The sequence below is a fragment of the Zea mays genome, chromosome 9 (assembly GCF_902167145.1).
Source record: "Zea mays cultivar B73 chromosome 9, Zm-B73-REFERENCE-NAM-5.0, whole genome shotgun sequence".
Lineage (NCBI taxonomy): Eukaryota > Viridiplantae > Streptophyta > Magnoliopsida > Poales > Poaceae > Zea > Zea mays.
This window is the reverse complement of record NC_050104.1, coordinates 251,098-264,332: the sequence shown is the minus strand read 5'-3', so window position 1 is coordinate 264,332 and position 13,235 is coordinate 251,098.

The window sequence follows — 13,235 nt, the reverse complement described above, 5'->3', positions numbered from 1 at the left end:
CGACTATTTTCAATGACACTGAAGGCTAACACCTACGAATTTTTGACCAAGAAATGGTCTCCACCATAAATCCAAGAATGTGATCTATGGCAAGGAAACATATGTGTAGTGGGGTGTATGAGCCTCTGGTCGAAGATCAATGGCCACACAACCCCCATTTTTGTCGAAAATAGCGATGAATGACCATTTTCAATAATACCGAAGGCTAACACATTCGGATTTTTGCCATAGAAATGGTCTCCACCAGAAATCCAAGAATGTGATCTATGGAAAGGAAACATATGTGGGGTGAGGTGTACGAGCCTCTGGTCGATGATCAATTGCCACACATCCCCCATTTTGTCGAAAATAGCCATGAACGACCATTTTCAATAATACGGAAGGCTAACATGTACGAATTTTTGACCAAGAAATGGTCTCCACCAGAAATCCAAGAATGTGTTCTATGGCAAGGAAACATATGTAGGGTGAGGTGTACGAGCCTCTGGTCGATGATAAATGGCCATACAACCCCCATTTTTTATGAAAATAGCCATGAACGACCATTTTCAATAATACCGAAGGCTAACGCCTACGGATTTTTGACCAAGAAATGGTCTCCACCAGTAATCCAAGAATGTGATCTATGGCAAGGAAACATTTGTGGGGTGAGGTGTATGAGCCTCTGGTCGATGATCAATGGCCATACAACCCCCGTTTTTGTCGAAAATACCATGAACAACCATTTTCAATAATACCGAAGGCTAACACCTACGGATTTTTGACCAAGAAATGGTCTCCACCAGAAATACAAGAATATGATCTATGGCAAGGAAACATATGTGGGGTGAGGTGTACGAGCCTCTGGTCGATGATCAATGGCCACACAACCCCCATTTTTGTCGAAAATAGCGATGAATGACCATTTTCAATAATACTGAAGGGTAACACATTCGGATTTTTGCCCTAGAAATGGTCTCCACCAGAAATCCAAGAATGTGATCTATGGCAAGGAAACATATGTGGGGTGAGGTATACGAGCCTCTGGTCGATGATCAATTGCCACACATCCCCCATTTTGTCGAAAAAAGCCATGAACGACCATTTTCAATAATACCAAAGGCTAACACGTACGAATTTTTGACCAAGAAATGGTCTCCACCAGAAATCCAAGAATGTGTTCTATGGCAAGGAAACATATGTAGGGTGAGGTGTACGAGCCTCTGGTCGATGATAAATGGCCACACAACCCCCATTTTTGATGAAAATAGCCATGAACGACCATTTTCAATAATACCGAAGTCTAATGCCTATGAATTTTTGACCAAGAAATGGTCTCCACCAGTAATCCAAGAATGTGATCTATGGCAAGGAAACATATGTGGGGTGAGGTGTATGAGCCTCTGGTCGATGATCAATGGCCACACAACCCCCGTTTTTGTCGAAAATAGCCATGAACAACCATTTTCAATAATACCGAAGGCTAACACCTACGGATTTTTGACCAAGAAATGGTCTCCACCAGAAATCCAAGAATAGGATCTATGGCAAGGAAACATATGTGGGGTGAGGTGTACGAGCCTCTGGTCGATGATCAATGGCCACACAACCCCCATTTTTGTCGAAAATAGCCATGAACGACCATTTTCAATGACACAGAAGGCTAACACCTATGGATTTTTGACCAAGAAATGGTCTCCACCATAAATACAAGAATGTGATCTATGGCTAGGAAACATATGTGTAGTGAGGTGTATGAGCCTCTAGTCGAATATCAATGACCACACAACCCCCATTTTTGTCAAAAATAGCCATAAACGACCATTTTCAATAGTACCAAAGGCTAACACATTCGGAGTTTTTGACCAAGAAATGGTCTCCACCAAAAATCAAAGAATGTGATCTATGGCAAGGAAAGATATGTGGGGTGAGGTTTACGAGCCTCTGGTCGATGATCAATGGCCACACAACCCCCATTTTTTGTCGAAAATAGCCATGAACGACCATTTTCAATAGTACCGAAGGCTAACACATTCGGATTTTTGACCAAGAAATGGTCTCCACCAGAAATCAAAAAATGTGATCTATGTCAAAGAAACATATGTGGGGTGAGGTTTACGATCCTCTGGTAGATGATTAATAGCCACACAACCCCCATTTTTGTCGAAAATACCATGAATTACCATTTTCAATAATACCGAAGGCTAACACATATGGATTTTTGACCAAGAAATGGTCTCCACCAGAAATCCAAGAATGTGATCTATGGCAAGGAAACATATATGGGGTGAGGTGTACGAGCCTCTGGTCGATGATAATAGGCCACACAACCCACATTTTAGTCGAAAATGCCATGAACGACCATTTTCAATAATACCGAAGGCTAACACCAACGGATTTTTGACCAAGAAATGGTCTCCACCCGAAATCCAAGAATGTGATCTATGGCAAGAAAACATATGTGGAGTGAAGTGTACGAAGCTCTGGTTGATGATCAATGGCCACACAACCCCCTTTTTTGTCGAAAATAGCCATGAACGACCATTTTCAATGACACTGACGGCTAACACCTACGGATTTTTGACCAAGAAATGGTCTCAACCATAAATCCAAGAATGTGATCTATGGCAAGGAAACATATGTGTAGTGGGGTGTATGAGCCTCTGGTCGAAGATCAATGGCCACACAACCCCCATTTTTGTCAAAAATAGCCATGAATGACCATTTTCAATAATACCGAAGGCTAACACATTGGGATTTTTTCCCAAGAAATGGTCTCCACCAGAAATCCAAGAATGTGATCTATGGCAAGGAAACATATGTGGTGTGAGGTGTACGAGCCTCTGGTCGATGATCAATAGCCACACAACCCCCATTTTGATGAAAATAGTCATGAACGACCATTTTCAATAATACCGAAGGCTAAGACCTACGAATTTTTTACCAAGAAATGGTCTCCACCAGAAATCCAAGAATGTGATCAATGACATGGAAACATATGTGGGGTGAGGTGTATGAGCCTCTAGTCGATGATCAATGGCCACACAACCCCCATTTTTGTCGAAAATAGCCATGAACGACCATTTTCAATAATACCGAAGGCTAACACCTACGGATGTTTGACCAAGAAATGGTCTCCACCAAAAATCCAATAATGTGATCTATGGCAAGGAAACATATGTGGAATGAGGTGTATGAGCCTCTAGTCGATGGTCAATGGCACACAACCCCCATTTTTGTCGAAAATAGCCATGAACGACCATTTTCAATAATACCGAAGGCTAACACCTACGGATTTTTGACAAAGAAATGGTCTCCACCATAAATCCAAAAATGTTATCTATGCAAGGAAACATATGTGTAGTGAGGTGTATGAGCCTCTGGTCGAATATCAATGGCCACACAACCCCCATTTTTGTCGAAAATAGCCATGAACGACCATTTTCAATAGTACCGAAGGCTAACACATTCGGATTTTTGACCAACAAATGGTCTCCACCAGAAATCAAAGAATGGGATCTATGGCAAGGAAACATATGTGGGGTGAGGTTGACGAGCCTCTGGTCGATGATCAATGGCCACACAACCCCCATTTTTGTCAAAAATAGCCATGGATGACCATTTTCAATAATACCGAAGGCTAACACGTACGGATTTTTGACCAAGAAATGGTCTCCACCAGAATTCAAAGAATGTGATCTATGGCAAGGAAACATATGTGGGGTGAGGTGTACGAGCCTCTGGTCGATGACCAATGTCCACACAACCCCCATTTTTGTCAAAAATAGCCATGAACGACCATTTTCAATAGTACCGAAGGCTAACACATTCGGATTTTTGACCAAGAAATGGTCTACACCAGAAATCAAAGAATGTGATATATGGCAAGGAAACATATGTGGGGTGAGGTTTACGTTCCTCTGGTCAATGATCAATGGCCACACAACCCCCATTTTTGTCGAAAATACCATGAATGACCATTTTCAATAATACCGAATGCTAGCACCTACGGATTTTTGACCAAGAAATGGTCTCCACCAGAAATCTAAAAATGTGACCTATGACAAGGAAACATATGTGGGGTCTGGTGTACAAGCCTCTGGTCTATGATCAATGGCCCCACAACCCCCATTTTGTCGAAAATAGCCATGAACGATCATTTTCAGTAATACTGAAGGCTAACACCTAGGATTTTTACCAAGAAATGCTCTCCACCAGAAATCCAAGAATGTGATCCACGGTAAGGAAACATATGTGGGTGAGGTGTACGAGCCTCTGGTCGATGATCAAAGGCCACACCACCCCTATTTTTTCAAAAATAGCATGAACGACCATTTTCAATAATACCGTAGGCTAACACCAACGGATTTTTGACCAAGAAATGGTCTCACCAAAAATCCAAGAATGTGATCTTTGGCAAGGAAACATATGGGGGTGAGGTGAACGAGCCTCTGGTCAATGATCAATGGCCACACAACCCCCATTTTTGTCGAAAATAGCCATGAACGACCATTTTCAATAATATCGAAGGCTAACACCTTCAGATTTTTGACCAAGAAAATGGTCTCCATAGAAATCCAAAAATGTGACCTATGGCAAGGAAACATAAGTGGGGTGAGGTGTACGAGCCTCTGGTCGATGATGAATGGCCACACAACCCCATTTTTGTCAGAAATTGCCTTGAACGAGCATTTTCAATAATACCAAAGGCTAACACCTACAGATTTTTGACAAAGAAATAGTCTTCGCCAGAAATCCAAGAATGTGAACTATGGGAAGGAAACATATCTGGGGTGAGGTGTACTCAAAACTGGTCGATGATCAATTGCCACACAACCCCCATTTTTGTCGAAAATAGCATGCACGACCATTTTCAATAATACCTACAGATTTTTGGCCAAGAAATGGTCTCCGCCCGAAAACCAAGAATGTGATCTATCACAAGGAAACAAATGTGGGGTGAGGTGTACGAGCCTCTAGTCGATCATCAATGGCCAACACCTACGGATTCTTGACCAAGAAATGGTCTCCACCAAAAATCCAAGAATGTGATTTATGGCCAGGAAACATATGTGGGGTCAGGTTTATGGGCCTCTGGTCGATGATCAATGATCACACAACCCCTATTTGTGTCCAAAATAGCATGAATGACCATTTTCAATAATACCGAAGGCTAACACCAATGGATTTTTGACCAAGTAATGGCCTCCACCAGAAATCCAAGAATGTGATCTATGGCAAGGAAACATATGTGGGGTGAGGTGTACGAGCCTCTGGTCGATGATCAATGGCCACACAACACACATAAACTTAAACTCTTATTGATGTGTTTATGTCCACTCAAGTAAAACATCACACATCATTTCTAAAAATAAAATAAAGACCATGGGAAATTTAGCCAAATTGCACGAGAGAACTATCCAAACATGGGTTAAGGTTGTAAGGAATCTTCTTTCCACCAAACTATTGCTATTAAGTAGGAATATGAAGAATTCAAAACAATAGATCATCTTTTAAACTAAAAATGACGTTTCCTTGATGTCAAGGGCATTGTATTCGCACCAGAGGGTATTAGAGTACAACTAGTGGATGAAGACGTTATTGGGCTAGCTATGACCTTTTGTGATACCAGGTTTCCTATAATCCCCTCTATTCAAGGCATACCTAGATGGTTTTTATATCCACTCAAGAAAAACAACACAAATCAATATGCCACATCGTTTCTCAAAATAAAATAATGACCATGGAAAATTTATCCAAATTGAGTGAGAGAACTGTCCAAACATAGGTTAAGGTTGTAAGGCACATTTTTCCACCAAACCATTGCTAAAAAGTTGGAATATAGAGAATTCAAACAATAGATCACCTTTTAAACCACAAATGACGTTTCTATGATTTTGAGGGCAATATATTAGCACGAGAGGGTATTAGTGTGCAACAAGTGGATGAAGACGTTATTTGGCTAGCTAATGACTTTTGTGATACCAGGTTTCCAATAGTCCCCTCTATTCAAGGCATACCTAGATGGTGTTTATGTCCACTCAAGTATAACACTATACATCATTATGCCACACTGTTTCTCAAAGTAAAATAAAGACCATGGGAAATTTAGCCAAATTGCGTGAGAGAACTGTCCAAATATAGGTTAAGGTTGTAAGACACCTTTTTTCCACCGTATAATTGCTAAAAAGTTGGAATATAAAGAATTCAAAACAATAGATCACCTTTTATACCACAAATGACGTTTCCCAGATGTCAAGGGCATTGTAATTGCACATGAGGGTATTAGAGTACAACTAGTGGATGAAGACGTCATTGGGCTAGCAAATGACATTTTGTGATACAAGGTTTCCTATAATCCCCTCTATTCAAGGCATACCTACACGGTGTTTATGTCCACTCAAGAAAAACAAAACACATCAATATGCCACATTGTTTCTAAAAATAAAACAATGACCTTGGAAAATTTAGCCAAATTACGTGAGTGAACTCTACAAAGATAGGTTAAGGTTGTAAGGCACCTTTTTTCCACCATACAGTTGCGAAAAGTTGGAATATAAAGAATTCAAAACAATAGATCACATTTTAAACCTCAAATGACGTTTCTATCATATTGAGGGCATTGTATTCACAACTAGTGGATGATGACGTTATTGGGCTAGCTAATGACCTTTTGTGATACTAGGTTTCCTATAATCCCCTCTATTCAAGGCATACCTAGATGTTGTTTATGTCCACTCAAGTAAAACACCGTACATCATTTTTGCCACATCGTTTCTCAAAATAAAATAAAGACCATGGGAAATTATCCAAATTGCGTGTGAGATCTGTCCAAACATAGGTTACGGTTGTAAGGCACCTTTTTTCCACCATACAGATGCTAAAAGGTTGGAATATAAAGAATTCAAAACAATATATCACCTTTTAAACCTCAAATGTCGTTTCTATGATATTGAGGGCATTGTATTCACACGAGTGGGTTTTAGAGTACAACTAGTGGATGAAGACATTATTGGGCTAGCTAATGATCTTTTGCGATACCAGGTTTCCTATAATCCCCACTATTCAAGGAATACTTAAACGGTGTTTATGTCCACTCAAGTAAAACGCCACACATCAATTTGCCACATCGATTCTCAAAATAAAATAAAGATGATAAAAAGTTGGAATATAAAGAATTCAATACAATAGATCAACTTTTAAACCACAAATGATGTTTCCCTGATGTCAAGGGCATTATATTCGGATGAGAGGGTATTAGCTAGCCCAATAACGTCTTCATCCACTAGTTGTACTCTAATACCCTCTGGTGCGAATACAATGCCCTTGACATCAGGGAAACGTCATTTTTAGTTTAAAAGGTGATCTATTGTTTTGAATTCTTTATATTCCTACTTATTAGCATCTTTTTGGTGGAAAAAAGGTGTCTTACAACCCTAACCTATGTTTGGAAAAAAGTTCTCTCGTGCAATTTGGCAAAATTTCCCATGGTCTTTATTTTATTTTGAGAAATGATGTGGTATAATGATGTGCGATGTTTTACTTGAGTGGACATAAACACCATCTAGATATGCCTTGAATAAAGGGATTATAGGAAACCTGGTATCACAAAAGGTCATTAACTAGCCCAATAACGCCTTCATCCGCTAGTTGTACTCTAATACCCTCTCGTGTGAATACAATGCCCTCAATATCATAGAAACGTCATTTGAGGTTTAAAAGGTGATCTATTGTTTTGAATTCTTTATATTCCAACATTTTAGCAATTGTATGTGGAAAAAATTGCCTTACAACCTTAACCTATGTTTGGACAGTTCACTCACGCAATTTTGCTAAATTTTCCATAGTCTTTATTTTATTTTTAGAAATGATGTGTCATATTGATGTGTGGTGTTTTACTTGAGTGGACATAAACACCATCTAGGTATCCCTTGAATAGAGGGGATTATAGGAAACCTGGTATCACAAAAGGTCATTATCTAGCCCAATGACATCTTCATCCACTAGTTGTACTCTAATACCCTCTCATCCGAATATAATGCCCTTGACATCAGGGAAACATCATTTGTGGTTTAAAAGTTGATCTATTGTATTGAATTCTTTATATTCCAACTTTTTATCATCTTTATTTTATTTTGAGAATCGATGTGGCAAATTGATGTGTGGTGTTTTACTTGAGTGGACATAAACACCGTTTAAGTATTCCATGAATAGTGGGGATTATAGGAAACCTGTTATCACAAAAGATCATTAGCTAGCCCACTAGCGTCTTCATCCAATAGTTGTACTCTAATACCATACAGGTGGCCACACAACCCCCATTTTTTCCAAAATATTATGACCGACCATTTTCAAAAATACCAAAGGCTAACACCTACAGATTTTTGACCAAGAAATCCAAGAATGTGATATATGGCAAGGAAACATATGTGGGGTGAGGTGTACGAGCCTCTAGTCGATGATCAATGGCCACACAACCCCTATTTTTGTCGAAAATAGCATGAACGACCATTTTCAATAATACGGAAGGCCAACATCTACGGATTTTGACCAAGAAATGGTCTCCACTAGAAATCCTAGAATGTGATCTATGGCAAGGAAACATATGTGGGGTGAAGTGTACGAGCCTGTGGTCGATGATCAATGGCCACACAACCCCTATTTTTGTCGAAAATAGGATGAACGACCATTTTCAAAAGTACCTAAGGCTAACACCTAAGGCTAACACCAGAAGTCAAAGAATGTGATCTATGCCAAGGAAACATATGTGGGGTGAGGTGTACGAGACTCTGGTCGATGATCAATGGCCACACAACCCCCATTTCTGTCGAAAATAGCCATGAACAACCATTTTCAATAATACTGAAGGCTAACACCTACGATTTTTTGACCAAAAAATGGTCTCTACCAGAAATCCAAGAATGTGATCTATGGCAAGGAAACATATGTGTGGGGAATTGTACGAGCCTCTGGTCAATGATCAATGGCCACACAACCCCTATTTTTGTCGAAAATAGCATGAACGACCATTTTCATTAATACCGAAGGCTAACACCTATGGATTTTTGACCAATAAATGGTCTCCACCAGAAATCGAAGAATGTGATCTTTGGTAAGAAAACATATGAGTGGACATAAACACAATCTAGTTACGCCTTGAATAGAAGGGATTATAGGAAACCTGGTATCACAAAAAGTTATTTGCTAGCCCAATAACGTCTTCATCCTCTAGTTGTACTCTAATACCCTCTCGTGCGAATACAGTGCCCTCAATATCATAAAAACGTCATTTGTGGTTTAAAAGGTGATCTATTGTTTTGAATTCTTTATATTCCAACTTTTTAGCAACCGTATGGTGGAAAATGTGCCTTACAACTTTAACCTATGTTTGGATAGTTCTCTAACTCAATTTGGTTAAATTTTCCATGGTCTTTATTTTATTGAGAAACAATGTGGCATATTAATATTTTGTGTTTTATTTGAGTAGACATAAACACCGTCTAGGTATGCCTTGAATAGAGGGGATTATAGGAAACCTGGAATCACAAAAGGTCATTAGCTAGCCCAATAACATCTTTATCCACTAGTTGTACTCTAATACCCTCTCGTGCGAATACAATGCCCTTGACATCTGGGAAACATCATTTTTAGTTTTAAAGGTGATCTATTGTTTTGAATTCTTTATATCTCTGCTTTTTAGCAACCGTATAGTGGAAAAAAGTGCCTTACAACCTTAACATATGTTTGGAAAGTTCTCACACACAATGGCTAAATTTCCCACGGTTTTTATTTTATTTTGAGAAGCGATGTGGCATATTGATGTGCGGTGTTTTACTTGAGTGGACACAAATACCATCTAGGTATGCATTAAATAGAGGAGATTATAGGAATCCCGCTATCACAAAAGGTCATTTGCTAGCCCAATAACGTCTTCATCCACTAGTTATACTCTAATACCGTCTCGTGTGAATACAATGCCCTCAATATTATAGAAACGTCATTTGAGGTTTAAAAGGTGATCTATTGTTTTGAATTCTTTATATTCCAACTTTTTCGCAACTGTATGGTGGAAAAAAGGTGCCTTACAACCTTAACCTATGTTTGGACAGTTCACTCACGTAATTTGGCTAAATTTTCCATGGTCATTATTTTATTTTGAGAAACGATGTGGCATATTGATGTCTTTTGTTTTTCTTGAGTGGACATAAACACGACTAGGTATGCCTTGAATAGAGGGGATTATAGGAAACCTGGTATCACAAAAGGTCATTAGCTAGCCCAATAATGTCTTCATCCACTTGTTGTACTTTAATACCCTCTCGTGTGAATACAATTCCGTCAATATCATAGAAACGACATTTGAGGTTTAAAAGGTGATATATTGTTTTGAATTCTTTATATTCCAACCTTTTAGCATCTGTATGGTGGAAAAAAGGTGACTTACAACCGTAACTTATGTTTGGACAGATCTCACACGCAATTTGGATAAATTTCCCATGGTCTTTATTTTATTGAGAAACGATGTGGCAAAATGATGTGCAGTGTTTTACTTGAGTGGACATAAACACCATCTAGGTATGCCTTGAATAGAGGGGACTATAGGAAACCTGGTATCACAAAAGGTCATTAGCTAGCCCAATAACGTCTTCATCCACTAGTTGTACTCTAATACCGTCTCATGTGAATACAATGCCCTCAATATCATAGAAACGTCATTTGAGGTTTAAAAGGTGATCTATTGTTTTGAATTCTTTATATTCCAACTTTTTCGCAATTGTATGGTGGAAAAAAGGTGCCTTACAACCATAACCTATGTTTGTATAGTTCACTCACGTAATTTGACTAAATTTTCCAAGGTCATTATTTTATTTTGAGAAATAATGTGGCATATTGATGTGTTTTGTTTTTCTTGAGTGGACATAAACACCGTCTAGGTATGCCTTGAATAGAGGGGATTATAGGAAACCGGGAATCACAAAATGTCATTTGCTAGCCCAATGATGTCTTCATCCACTAGTTGTACTCTAATACCCTCACGTGCAATTACAATGCCCTTGACATCAGGGAAACGTCATTTGTGGTATAAAAGGTGATCTATTGTTTTGAATTCTTTATATTCCAACTTTTTAGCAATTGTACGGTGGAAAAAAGGTGCCTTACAACATTAACCTATATTTGGACAGTTCTCTCATGCAATTTGGCTAAATTTCTCATGGTGTTTTTTTTATTTTGAGAATGGTGTGGCATAATGATGTATGGTGTTATACTTGAGTGGACATAAACACCATTTAGGTATGCCTTGAATAGAGAGGATTATTGGAAACCTGGTATCACAAAAGTCATTAGCTAGCCCAATAACGTCTTCATCCAGTAGTTGCACTCTAATACCCTCTCATGCGAATATAGTGCCCTCAAAATCATAGAAACGTCATTTGCGGTTTAAAAGGTGATCTATTGTTTGAATTCTCTATATTCCAACTTTTTAGCAATGGTATGGTGGAAAAAATGTGCCTTACAACCTTAACCTATGTTTGGACAGTTTTCTCACTCAATTTGGATAAATTTTCCATGGTCATTATTTTATTTTGAGAAACGATGTGGCATATTGATGTGTTTTTCTTGTGTGGACATAAAGACCATCTAGGTATGCCTTCAATAGAGGGGATTATAGGAAACCTGGTATCACAAAAGGTCATTAGCTAGCCCTATAACGTCTTCATCCACTAGTTGTACTCTAATATCCTCTCGTGCGAATACAAAGCCCTTGACATCAGGGAAACGTCATTTTTAGTTTAAAAGATGACCTATTATTTTGAATTCTTTATATTCCTACTTATTAGCAACTGTTTGGTGGAAAGAAGATTCCTTACAACCTTAACCTATGTTTGGACAGTTCTCTCGTGCAATTTGGCAAAATTTTCCATGGTCTTTATTTTATTTTGAGAAACGATGTGGCATAATGATGTGCGATGTTTTACTTGAGTGGACATAAACACATCAAAATGAGTTTAAGTTTATGTGTGTTGTGTGGCCATTGATCATCGACCAGAGGCTCGTACACCTCACCCCACAAATGCTTCCTTGCCATAGATCAGATTCTTGGATTTTTGGTGGAGACCGTTTCATGGTTAAAATCCATAGGTGTTAGCCTTCTGTATTATTGAAAATGGTCATTCATGGCTATTTTCGGCAAAAATGAAGGTTGTGTGGCCATAGATCATTGATGGGATGCTCCTACATATCACCCCACATATGTTTCCTTGCCATAGATCACATTCTTGGTTTTCTGGTGGAGACAATTTTTTGGCCAAAAATCCGTTGGTGTTAGCCTTCGGTATTATTGAAAATGGTCCTTCATGCTATTTTCAACAAAAATGGGAGTTGTGTGGCCATTGATCATCGACCAAAGCCTTGTACATCTCACCCCACGTATGTTTCCTTGCCATAGATCACATTCTTGGTTTTCAGGTGGACACCATTTCTTGGTCAAAAATCAGTAGGTGTTAGCCTTCGGTATTATTAAAAATGTTCATTCATGCAATTTTCGACAAAAATGGGGGTTGTGTGGCCATTGATCATCGACCAGTTGCTCATACACCTGGCCCCACATATGTTTCATTGCCATAGATCACATTCTTGGATTTCTAGTGGAGACCATTTCTTGGCCCCACATATGTTTCATACACCTGGTCGTTCATGCTATTTTCGACAAAAATAGTGGTTGTTAGGCCATTGATCATCGACAAGAGGCTCGTACACCTCACCCACATATGTTTCTATGCCATAGATCACATTTTTGGACTTTTGGTGGAGACAATTTATTGGTCAAAAATCCGTAATGTTAGCCTTTAGCATTATTGAAAATGGTCGTTGATGCAATTTTCGGCAAAAATAAGGGTTGTGTGGCCATTGATCATCGACCAGAGGCTCGTAGACCTCACCCCACATAAGTTTCCTTCCCATAGATCACATTCTTATATATCTGGTGGAGACAATTTCTTTGTCAAAAATCCGTAGGTGTTAGCCTTCAGTATAATTGAAAATGGTCGTTCATGCTATTTTTGACAAGAATGGGGGTTGTGTGGCCATTGACCATCGACAAGAGGCTCATACACCACACCCCACATATGTTTCCTTTCTAGAGATCACATTCTTGCATTTCTGGTGGTGACCATATCTTGGTCAATAATCTATAGGTGTTAGCCTTTGTTATTATTGAAAATGGTCGTTCATGCTATTTTCGAGAAAAATGGAGA